At 40.4% G+C, this 12,160-nt stretch overlaps 1 pseudogene; it reads left to right on the top strand.

The window, feature by feature from the left end:
- Positions 1–697: 697 nt before the first annotated feature.
- Positions 698–1,927, top strand: LOC129530484 (putative vomeronasal receptor-like protein 4; annotated as a pseudogene).
- The last annotated feature ends 10,233 nt before the right edge of the window (positions 1,928–12,160 follow it).

Here is a 12,160-nt window from a genome sequence, read left to right on the forward strand (position 1 = left end):
GATATTTACATCCAAGTTCTTAGATACTGGAAATACATTACAATTCATGGCAAAGAGAATATAAGGTTGCAAATGGGATCAAAATTGCTGATATGCTGATGAAAAATAAGAAGACTATTATGAATTATCATGGTGGGCCCAGTGGAATCATAAGCATCAAAAACCATGGAAGAGTGAAGAATAAACCGTATCAAAGTGATAGATCATGAGAAAGACTCAATTGGATATATTTTTAATTGTTTGCTTTAGTGAGTCTTTCCACTTTAGCATACATTTTATTCAATTCAACTGTGCAAATGTGATTCATTTTATGTGCCTGTCACTGAATTGGGTGCTAAAAATAAAATGAGAGAACACAAAATAACAAAAATTGATTTCTAAAGATGGAGGGCAAAGGGCATTAGGAATATAGATAGTGTGCACCCTATACAGGCATGATTGTAAATGTATTCATTATATAGAGGGAGTAATAATTATATATATATATATAATTATTTGGCTTAGAAAAGAGTGCAGGGGGTACATTATCAAGAATTTAGCATCAAGGTTAATCAAGAATAAGTGAGTAAAATAAAAATAATAATGATGGTAATAATTTCAAACACTGAAGAAAGAACATTGATGATATGAAGTCATTTTTTTCAGATCTACAAAATATGTTTCTTCTATGCCATTAGTATGAACACAGTTTTCACTTATGTTATCTTTTAAAAATGCCTTTAATTGTCAAGCTAGCATTAGAGTCTCAGCCAACATCTTCCATCTTCTCTTCCACATTTTTACATTCTTTCAGGATCACAGGCCTAAGACCCATGACCTGGTCACCTGTCATTTGGCCTTTGTCCACCTAGTAATGCTCTTCACTGCAATGGAGTTTTTGTCTCCAGACATGTTTGAGTCACTGAATTTTCAGAATAACTTTAGATGTAAAGCTTTCTTTTTTTCTTTTTTTGGAGATGGTGTCTCGCTCTGTTGCCCAGGCTGGAGTGCAGTGGCATGATCTCAGCTTACTGCAAGCTCCGCCTCCCGGGTTCACGCCATTCTTCTGCCTCAGCTTCCCATGTGGCTGGGACTACAGGCGCCTGCCACAACGCCCGGCTAATTTTTTTTTGTATTTTTTAGTAGAGACGGGGTTTCACCCTGTTAGCCAGGATGGTCTCGATCTCCTGACCTCGTGATCCACCCGCCTCGGCCTCACAAAGTGCTGGGACTACAGGCGTGAGCCACCGCGCCCGGCCTAAAGCTTTCTTCTGTTTGCACAAGGTGATGAGGGGCCTCTCAATCTGCACCACCTGCCTCTTGAGCATGCTCCAGGCCATTACCATCAGCCCCAGCACCTCCTGGTTGGTGAGATTTAAACATACATTTACAAAATACGATATCCTGGGCTTATTCGTTTTTTGGTTTAGCAATTTGTCTTTCAGTAGTGACATGATAATCTACACTGTAGGTTATTCCAATGACCCAGATGATTTTAAATATCAGCTAATATTGAACATTTTTCCCAATGAATGTCCTCATCAGGGCGCTATTTCTTATGCTGTCATTATCCAGAGATGCCTTCTTCATAGGAATCATGCTGCTCTCAAGTATATACATGGTCATTCTTTTGTCCAGGCATCAGAGGCACTCCCAGCACTTTCACAGCAGCAGCCTTATATTAAGGACCTCTCTAGTGAAAATGGCCACCAAGACCATCCTGATGCTGGCGAATTTCTTTGTACTGATGTACTCAGTGGACTTCATCCTCTCATCATCCACAATGCTGTTATGGGTAATTGGCCCTGTCACCTATGGTGTCCACAAGTTTGTGGTCAATGCCTATGCCACTGTCAGTCCTCTGGTGCTAATCAGATCTGATAAAAGAATCATCAATATTCTCCAAAAGTTTCAATGGAAGTGCCATCTATTTTTAACAAGTTGGTGATAAAATTTTCTAAAAATTATTTCTTTGTAATCAATTAAATTATACAAAAAGCACATAATTTTCTTTCTGATTTAAATAAAACATGTGAATTGTACTTTTATAATCTCTCAATATCTTTTAATTTTTTGGTGCCAAGAACTGTGTGCTTTCCTCAGTTCAATGTCCACTATGGTTTTGTATTCTCAAGGTCTGTCTCTCACCCCTTCATTTTAATTTTACCTTTATACAGGAAAATGTTATTTTCTTCTTGAGTACACTCTTACGCGGCTCCTATTGGCAAGCAAATCTCTTAGTTTTAATTTTTGAAATTATTTTAATTTTTCTTATTTATTGAAGATATTTAGCTATATTCAAATTCTAGCTTGAATAAAAAAATTTTTAAGCATAATTTTAAAATTTGTTTTTAATTGAAAATAACATTGTGTAAGTTTATTATGTATGTTTTGAATTACATGTAGATTATAAAATGATTAAATCTAGCTAATTAACAAATGCATGATCTAAAAGTTATTGTTTTTTGTGGTGAAAACACTTAACATCAACTACCTTTTCATTTTTCAGGACTGCAATATATCATAATTAAGTATGGCTGCCGTGCTGCATAACACATCTTGTAAAATATATTTCTTCTATCTAATAATAATTATGTTTCCTTTGACCAACATCTTTCCATCCTGTCCTCCCCACTAACCACCACAGGCTCTGGTAACCACCATTCTACTCTCTACTTCTAAGAGATAAGCTTGTTTAGATTCCACATTTAATAAATTCCTGTGTTATTTGTCTCTCTATGTCTGGCTTATTTCACTTAACATAATGTCCTTCAGGTTCATCTATGTTGTCTTAAATGGCAGAATTTTATTCTGCCATTTATTTTATTATGCCATGTATTTGTGGCCAAATAGCATTTCATTATGTTTACATACCATGTTGTCTTATCCATTTATTCTTTGATGGGCACTGTGATTGATTCCATATCTTGGCCATTGTCAATAGTGCTGTAATAAACATGGGAGTGTAGCTATCTCTTTAAAATACTGATTTTATTCCTTTTGGCTATATGCCCAGTTGTGGAATTGCTGGAACATACAGTAGTTCCATTTTAGGTTGAGAAACTTCCATACTTGTTTTTCATAGTGGCTGTATTAATTTGTATTCAAACCAATAGTTTATAAGAGTTCCCTTTATTCCACATCCTTGCCAACACTTGTTCTCTTTTGTCATTTTGATTATAGCCATTCTACTTAAGATAAGGTAATGTCTGGTATTGTTTTGATTTGCATCTCCCTGGAGGTGATAAACGCCAAGACAGAGAAACTGGGAGATACAAGAGGACAGAAATGACTCAGTGATAGACAGCATGGAGTCTCATCCACAATCGGCACACTCTGATCCTCTAACCAAATGACAAGCCACAGTTCAACTACTCCTTTTAAAGAAAAATGGGAAAAAAAGTCTCTAAAATCGAGGACAGGCAAGGAGAGTGTCCCCCTTTGGGCACCCCAGCTGGTTTTATGTGTGATAATTATAGCACCTCTTCTTGCAAACATTTATGTAAGGGAGGATTTTACTAAGGACTACCAATATCTAAGGTTCCTAAAGTGAAGAACTTTAAATATTCCCAAACTGGTCTTCTCATATGCTAAATTAGAGAAGTTAGGTTTCTGCATCAAGGAAAATAAATGAGGGTTGTATTTTAGCTGGCACCTAAAAACATCCAAAAGTAGAAATGATAAACATATTTCTTTCCAGAAAGGTAACAACAAAATATTTGAAACTACCTCAGAATTAAAGAAAAGTAGCAAAATCAGCTTCTAAAATCAGGAAGCTGCCAGAAACTGTCTCTTCTTTTTCTTCTCCTAAGCCTCTGCTTTCTAAACTTCCTTGCCTGGATGATTTCATTTTTTTTCTCTTTCTCCTCCCTGTACTCCTTCTTAAACCGCAAAGGGTCCAGAAATATCTACAGAAGACAAAATAGTAGTCATTTCTTTTAAAACAAAACCCACAGGAAGAGTGGGTTCAAACATAAGATATACACTTTACACCAAGTCCGAATTAAGTGCTCTGATGTTTAGATTTCCTGATCTGACTCAAGACACCTTAGGTTTGCCAAGGAATTCCAAATAATGCTTAAGACCTATGATTCAGGGTTTTCAAACCAATATCAGCTAACTGATTTACTAGTCCTCCAAAACAAAGCCAAAGAATGTTACAAAGTAGTGAATTAGAAACAGCTTTAGCAGATTTTAACAAACTAAAGTGCAAATGGGAGAGAGAACTGTAGGGAGTTTTGCAACTGCCTCTGTGAGAATTTACCACAGCTATTCCCCCTAATCCTATAGACTAGGCAAAATACAACAATGTAATATATACCCCAGCAAAACCATACCTGATTATTATATCACATTTATTTTTATTTTTTGTAGGTATACAGTAGTTGTGTGTATAAATGGGGTACATGAGATACTTTGATACAGGCATGCAACGTGTAACAATCACAGCATGGTAAATGGGGTATCCATCTCCTCAAGCATTTACTCTGCATTACAAATATTGAATTATATGATTTCAGTTATTTTAAAAGGTACAACTAAATTATTATTGATTATAATAATTGTCAATTATTGACAATTGCAGTGTTGTGGTATCAAGTACTACTGTTGTGCTACCAGTACAAACTGTGTTATCAGTACAAATACTACTGTTGTGCTATCAGCACAAATACCCTGTTGTGCAATCAAATAGTACCTCTACCTCTTATTCATTCTTTTTAACTATTTCTTGTACCCATTAGCCATCCTCACTTCCCTCCATGGCCCTACCAAACTGCCCCCCTACTATGCTTCTCAGCCTCTGGTAACCATCCTTCTACTCTCTATCTCCGTTGAGTTCAACTCAATGGGATCCTTAGCGCCCATAAATAAGTGAGAACATGCAAAGTTTGTCTTTCTGTGCCTGGCTTATTTCATTTAACATAATAACCCTCATCCATGTTGTTAAAAATGACAGAATCTCATTCTTTTTTTCTGGCTCCACTGTGTATACATACTACATTTTCTTTATCCATTCATCTGTTGATTGACACTTATGTTGCTTCCAAATCTTGGCTATTTTCAACAATGCTGCAACAAACATGGGAATGTAGACATCTTTTCAACATACTGAGTTCCTTTCTTGTGAGTATATACTTAGCAGTGAAATTGCTGGATTATATGGAAGCTCTAGTTTAGTTTTATGAGGAACCTCCAAGCTGTTTTCCATAGTGGTTGTACTAATTTACATTTCCACCAACAGAGTACCAGGCTTCCCATTTCTCCACATTCTCACTAGCATTTGCTGTTGCCTGACTTTTGGACAAAATTCATTTTAACTAGGGTAAGATGATATCTCATTGTAGTTTTGATTTGCATGTTTCTGATAATATAACTGCTTGCAATTCATATGCCTTCTTTTAAGAAATGTTTATTGAAATATTTTGCCCATTTTAAAGATCAGATTACTAGATTTTTTTGCTATACAGTAGTTTGAGCTGCTTATCTGTTCTAGTTATTCATCCTTTGTCAGGTGAATAGTTTGCAAATATGTTCTCCTATTCTGTGGGTTGTTTCCTCACTTTATTGATCATTTCCTTTGACATGCAGAAGATTTTTAACTTGATGTAACTTCATTTGTCCATATTTGCTTTCATTGCCTGTGCTTGTGGGGTATTACTCAAGACATTTTTGCCAAGACCTGGAGAGACTTTCCCTAATGTTTTCTTGCAGTAGTTTTTTAATTTGAGGTCTTAGATTTAAGTATTTAATCCATTTTGATTTGACTTTTGTATATGGCAAGAGTTGGGGTTATAATTTCATTCTTTTGCATGTAGATATCCAGTTTTCCAAGCATGATTTATTGAAGAGATTGTCTTTTCCCTAATTTAAGTTCTTGGCACCTTTGTTGAAAATGAGTTCAGTGAAAATGTATAAAATTTTTTTCTGGGTTATCTGTTCAATTCCATTGGTTTATGTGTCTATTTTTATGCCAGTACCAGGCTGCTACAGTTACTATAGCTTTGTAATATAATTTGAAGTCAGTTAATGTGATTCCTGCATTTAATCTGTGAATTGCTTTGGGTAATATAGACATTTTAACATACTAACACTATCAATCCATGAACATGGAATATCTTTCAATTTTTGTGTCTTCAAATTATTTTATGATTGTGTTATAGTTTTTGTTGTAGAAATCCTTTACTTCTTTGGTTGATTTCTATGTATTTAGTTCTATTTGTGGCTATGATAAATGGTATTTCTTTTTAAATTCTTTGTCAGATTGTTCACTCTTGGCATATAGAAATGCTACTGATTCCTGCTGGGTGCAGTGGCTGACGCCTGTAATCCCAGCACTTTGGGAAGGTGAGGTGGGCAGATCACGAGGTCAGGAGATCGAGACCATACTGGCTAACACGATGAAACCCCATCTCTACTAAAAATACAAAAAATGTTAGCCAGGTGTGATGGTGGGTGCCTGTAGCCCCAGCTCCTTGGGAGGCTGAGGCAGGAGAATGATGTGAACCCAGGAGGCGGAGCTTGCAGTGAGCCAAGATTGCACCACTGCACTCCAGCCTGGGTGACAGAGCAAGACTCTGTCTCAAAAAAAAAAAAAAAAAAGCTACTGATTTTTATATATTGATTTGTATCCAGAAACTCTACTGAATTTATCAGTTCTAGTAGTTTTTGTGGAGTCTTCAGGTTTTTTACAAATATAAGATTATATCATCTGCAAAACAAGGATAATTTGTCTTCTTCCCTTTAGATGCCCTTTATTTCTCTCTCTTGTCTGATTGCTTTTGCTAGGACTTCCAGTACTATGGAGAATAACAGTGGTGAAAGTGGGCATCCTGGTCATGTTCCAGATCTTAGAGAAGGGGATTTCAGTGTTTCCCTTGTCAGTATGATACTAGCTGTGGGTATGTCATATATGGCTTTTATTATGTTAATAATGTTCTTTCTCTACCCTGGTTTTTGAGGGTTTTTAATCATGATGGGATGTTGAATTTTATCAAATGCTTTTTTAAAATGCCTTAATTTAAATGATTATATAATCTTTTCCTTCATTTTGTTGATGTGATGTATCATTTGGATTGATTTGCAACCATTCTCACATCCTTGTGATAAATCACAAGGGTGTGATAAATCACACATGATCATGAAGAATGATATTTTTAATGTATTGCTTAAAGGTTTGCTAGCATTTTGTTGAGGATTTTTGCATCAATATTAATTGGAGATATTGTAGTTTTCTTTTTTTAAAGTGTCTTTGATTTTGGTATAAAGGTAATTCTGGTGTTATAGAATGAGTTTTGAAGTATTCCCCATCTCTATTTTGTGGAATAGTTTCAGTAGGATTGGTGTTAGTTCTTTAAATGTTTGTTAGAATTCAGTAGTGAAGCCATAGAATATTGGGGCTTTTCTTTACTGGGAGACTTTTTATTACAGCTTTGATCTCATTATTTGTTATTGGTCTGTTCATGTTTTGTATTTCTTTGTGTTTCAATTTTGTGTGTTTCTTGGCCCTAGTCTGGTCCACTCAGACCTGCTCCATGCTCACCATCAGGCAGCTGGTGGTCCTTCTTGAAGAGTGAGTGCAGCAGGGACCAATGGTTGGGCTGAAGCCCCTTCACCTCATGGGGACTCTCCAATACTCATTAAACTTCATGGTGAGGGACAGAGGACCCACCCTGGCTCTCAGCGGGTGAGCAGGGAATTCTTGTTCAAGGAAGCCCCTGGGGCAGCCGCAGGAGGCAGCCCTTGGGAAAAAGCGCCCAAGGCCCCCCTCAACCGGCCATCCTGCCTCCTCTGCAGGACCTTCTCTTCCCCTCTTTCCCTCCCTCCTGAGGTGAAAAGGAGGGGAGGAGACCACGGAGCCCACTGTGTCAGGGAAACCTGGCCCTTCCTTTTGAGCGTCCAGGGGACTCGCATGGGTCTCGCCCCTTCTCCAGGACCTGGAAGCTTCTCTCTCTGAAGAGCCCTGAGTTCCAGTCTCAAGTGTCTCATTCCCCATTGCCTCCTGCTTCTCCTTTCATCCCCGCCACCACCACCTGGGGCTCACACTCCCTGCCTTTGGGCTTCAAATGTTGTACTACGTGCTTGACCCACTAGCCTGCTTAATCTTCAAAATCACTCTATCAAAAAGACATTTTAGGCTGGGCATTGTGGCTGAAGCCTGTAATCCCAGCACTTTGGGAGACCCAGATGGGCTGATTACTTGAGTGTATGAGTTACAGACCAGCCTGGGAAACATAACAAGATCCTGTCTCTACAAAAATAGAAAAAAAATTAGTGGAGTGCTGTGGCACATGTCTGTAATCCCAACTACTTGGGAGGCTGAGGTGGGAAGATTGCTTGAGCCTGGGATGTCGAGGCTGCAGTGAGCTGAGATCACGTCACTGCACTCCAGCCTGGGCAACAGACTGAGACCCTGTCTCACAATAAAAATAAAAATAATTTAAAAAGCAAAATTGCCAAAATCATTCATTTAACCAATAAGATGAGCACCTACCTATCAGGGACAATAAAAGTTTAAAGGGGCCAACAATTATGAAGGCAGTATTGAATTCACTTGAAATATGAAGAACACCACATTGGGTGAATTTAGATAGGAAGGCCAAGGAGATATTCCTAGGAATATCATTATATATGGAAAACACTGAAAAAAGACACTGCGGTGTTTGAGAAAATAATGGCCATAGAAAGAGATTTCACGGGCCTTCCAGCTTATGAAAAAATCAACTGAAATTGCTCGACATTAGGTTAGAACATTAAAAAGGAAAAATAAGCCATTATAGAAGGAGAGAATTGGAATAGGGGACAAGAATGACCCATTTCCCAGTCTCTTCCTAGAACAGGGCTGGGGAAAAATCTGTGGTCATCACATTCACCATTGCATAAACACATATTCTTTCTATATGTCAGCAAGGAGCAAGTGCTACCAAGACAAGGCAAGGAAAAGGAATAGAGAATATTGCTGGGTGCTTTTCTGTAGGGTGATCAGGAAAGGCCTCACTGAAAAAGAGACATTAGAGCAGAGCAAGTGAGAGAGAGAGAGTCACAGAGAGATCTGTGGGAAGAGCATTCCACGTGAGGGCAACAGACACTGCAAAGGCCCTGAGGCAGGGAGCGCTTGGCATGTCTGAGGAGCCAGAAAAAGGCCAGTGGGGCTGAAATGGAATAAGTGAGGAGTAATAGGGGCAGAACACATATGGCCTTAGAGATCATGGCTCTAGGTGTTTTGTTTTATTTTCCAATTTTTAAAATTGTGTTAAAATACACATAACATAAGTGTCTGGGATCCCACAGGACGCTGGCCCCAAACGGGCCAATTTGTCTTGTCTCTGTGGGATTTCTTGGTTCTAGAAGATCAGATTTGGTCTGGGTCACCCAAATCTGTCTGTACCCCAACCTCCACTGTCTGCTCTTACCTCCCTAGGTGCTGGCTCAGGTACTGGGCAAACTTTACCAGGAATATATACATTGTGTGGAATTTCTTAGCTTCCATTTCAACAAAGTTGAAACTTGGGGGAAATGATTTGCCAAGGGTTACAACTTGGGGAAAATGATGATAGTTTGCTTTACAAATTGTTCTAGTTAACCAATAAAAGTATGGCATGCGTACCCAGGTACAGTGGAATTTGAGGTAAACAGCAGAACAGATGCATGCTCAGGTACATTTGAATTGGAGATAAACAGCAAAACAGATGCATGCTCAGGTACACTTGAATTCGAGGTGAACAGCAGTATGCATGCGTGCCCAGCTACACTTGAATTCGAGATAAACAGCAGAAAAGATGCGTGCCCAGGTACACTTGAATTTGAGATAAACAGCAGTATGGATGCATGCTCAGGTACACTTGAATTCAAGGTGAACGGCAGCACGATGTGTGCCCAGCTACACTTGAGTTCGAGGTAAACATCAGCACGATGCATGCCCAGATACACTTGAATTCGAGATAAACAGCAGAACAGATGTGTGCTCAGCTACACTTGAATTCAAGGTAAACAGCAGAACAGATGCGTGCTCAGGTACACTTGACTTCAAGGTGAACAGCAGCACGAGGCATGCCCAGACAGCACTTGAATTCAAGATAAACAGGAGAACAGATGTGTGCTCAGCTACACTTGAATTCGAGGTGAACAGCAGTATGCATGCATGCCCAGATACACTTGAATTCAAAGTAAACAGCAGCCCAGGTACACTTGAATTCAAGGTAAACAGCTGTATGCATGTGTGCCCAGCTACACTTGAATTTGAGATCAACAGCAATATTGAATTTTCTACCAAAAATGCATACGCTCTGTCTCTGAATAAATGTGCAAGAAATGAAAGTTCTACATGCCCAACAACTCTTTGCTTCCATTTCCTTACGGTCATGAAGCCACACCTGCCTGGAGCTACTAATCTATTTCCTGAGCATCAGAACCCTCTTGCTCATTTGGGGAATCCAACTCCCTGCAGTTGACCTGTAGACCTCCAGCATCCCTGGGCAGCCTGAGGACCCTAAACCCTGTAGTTCAGTTTATGACACGCAGGCTTGGAGGAATTTCCCTCCATAAGGCTGCTGTGAACTCCCACGCCAGGAGAAATTAAAATTTGTAATACAGCGGAGATCCCTGAATGAGCTTTTCTCCCTGATACATGTCAGTGAACTCAGTGTGTCTTTGGAAATCCGGAAACCTCCTTTTCTCAGTTCAGGCTACCTGCATCATGCTGGTTTGCTTCCTGCAACAAAACAGATCATCCAGACATCTCTCTGTTTTCCTTCGAATATTCCCCACGCTACCACGCCATTCGTGGGCAGGACCTCAGTGCCTGAGGTCAGAATAGAGACACCTCTGACATCCCATGGCTGTACCTGCAAATAACCCTTCCTCGGCAGTCGCTGAAGCCACACCTCTACACAGCTGTCTGTTGACTTACAGTGGCATAAGCGTAAAAGAGATTTTTTTTTTGACATGTATTATAGCACCTGCTGGCTTTGTTTCCCTCCCTTATACCATAATATTGCTTATTGATTTGTATCAACGGATTTGCATCTTCTGCTCACCACACACACACACACACACACACACACACACACAGACACATCCACCCCACTCCCCCCACTAGTGACTAGGTACACTTGAATTCGAAGTAAATAGCACACACAAGAGATATGTCCAGCACGTGATTCTCACAGGCCTGATTTCACAGCGGTGCTGGAGGCAAACCTCGCAGCCTCCAGCCTGTGCAGACGGCATCATGACAAATTGTATAAATATGTGCAAATTGTCCAAATGATGTCATGTGTGCCCCAGCCTGCTCTCCAAGCGGGCAGAACGCTTCAGCGGAAGGTCAGGGCAGGCCTTGCTCTGAATTCAATTGAGGTAATTGCATTCAATTTGCTTAAATGTATCACAGAGAAAAGCCCTGTCTGTTGATCTCAATCGTATTAAGAAGTTTATTTTCCGCCGGGGCCGGACTCCACGGCCTCACGGAGAGGAAGCCTTCTCTCGGTTATGTCCTTCTTTCTCCTGCTTGATTCCAGGTCCTGGGGGCAGCCCTGGGAATGCCAGGGAGGGCCCCCCGCCCCCGCCACAAGAAATACCTTATGGCTCTCTCCCTAGCCACCTGCAGGTCTCAGAATGGCCGCAAATAAGCGTGAGGATTTCTGTGCTTAGGGAATAGTTTGCCAGCTCTTTGCAGGTGTGGTTTGACGACGCCAGTGAGTGAACAAAGCCTGAAGTTTCACCCCAAAAGATCGTTCTGTGGTTTGCCTACCATGATTCGACAGCCCAGGATCTGCTCGGCACAGACAACCTGAAGTGTAAAGAGGCTCCTGAGAGCCGGGTCCCACCTCGGCCCCAGACACCCCCCCTGCACCGACCCAGTGAGCCCCCAAAAGTCATCTCTACCAGAGGTTCTCCTCATTTCTGAGAAGAGGGAAGCAGGCCCCATGCGTTTTGAGGTTGCCTCTGGCTCCAACGCGGTGTCACGCAATGCCAGCCTCATGAGGGTGAGAGTCCTCTGAATGGCCCATGCTCTCTTGTGACAATGCCACTTGTCTGTGAAGGAGAAGGCCAAGCTGACTCGCACGCTGAGTGACCCAAGGATGGAGGGGGTCCCCGGGGTGGGTACCGCACCTCCCTCTTTGCAGACAAGGAGGGGGCGGCTCTGAGACCCATAGGGATGTACCTGAAATCATATCAATTATTT

The sequence above is a fragment of the Gorilla gorilla genome, chromosome 22, assembly GCF_029281585.2.
Source record: "Gorilla gorilla gorilla isolate KB3781 chromosome 22, NHGRI_mGorGor1-v2.1_pri, whole genome shotgun sequence".
Classification (NCBI taxonomy): domain Eukaryota; kingdom Metazoa; phylum Chordata; class Mammalia; order Primates; family Hominidae; genus Gorilla; species Gorilla gorilla.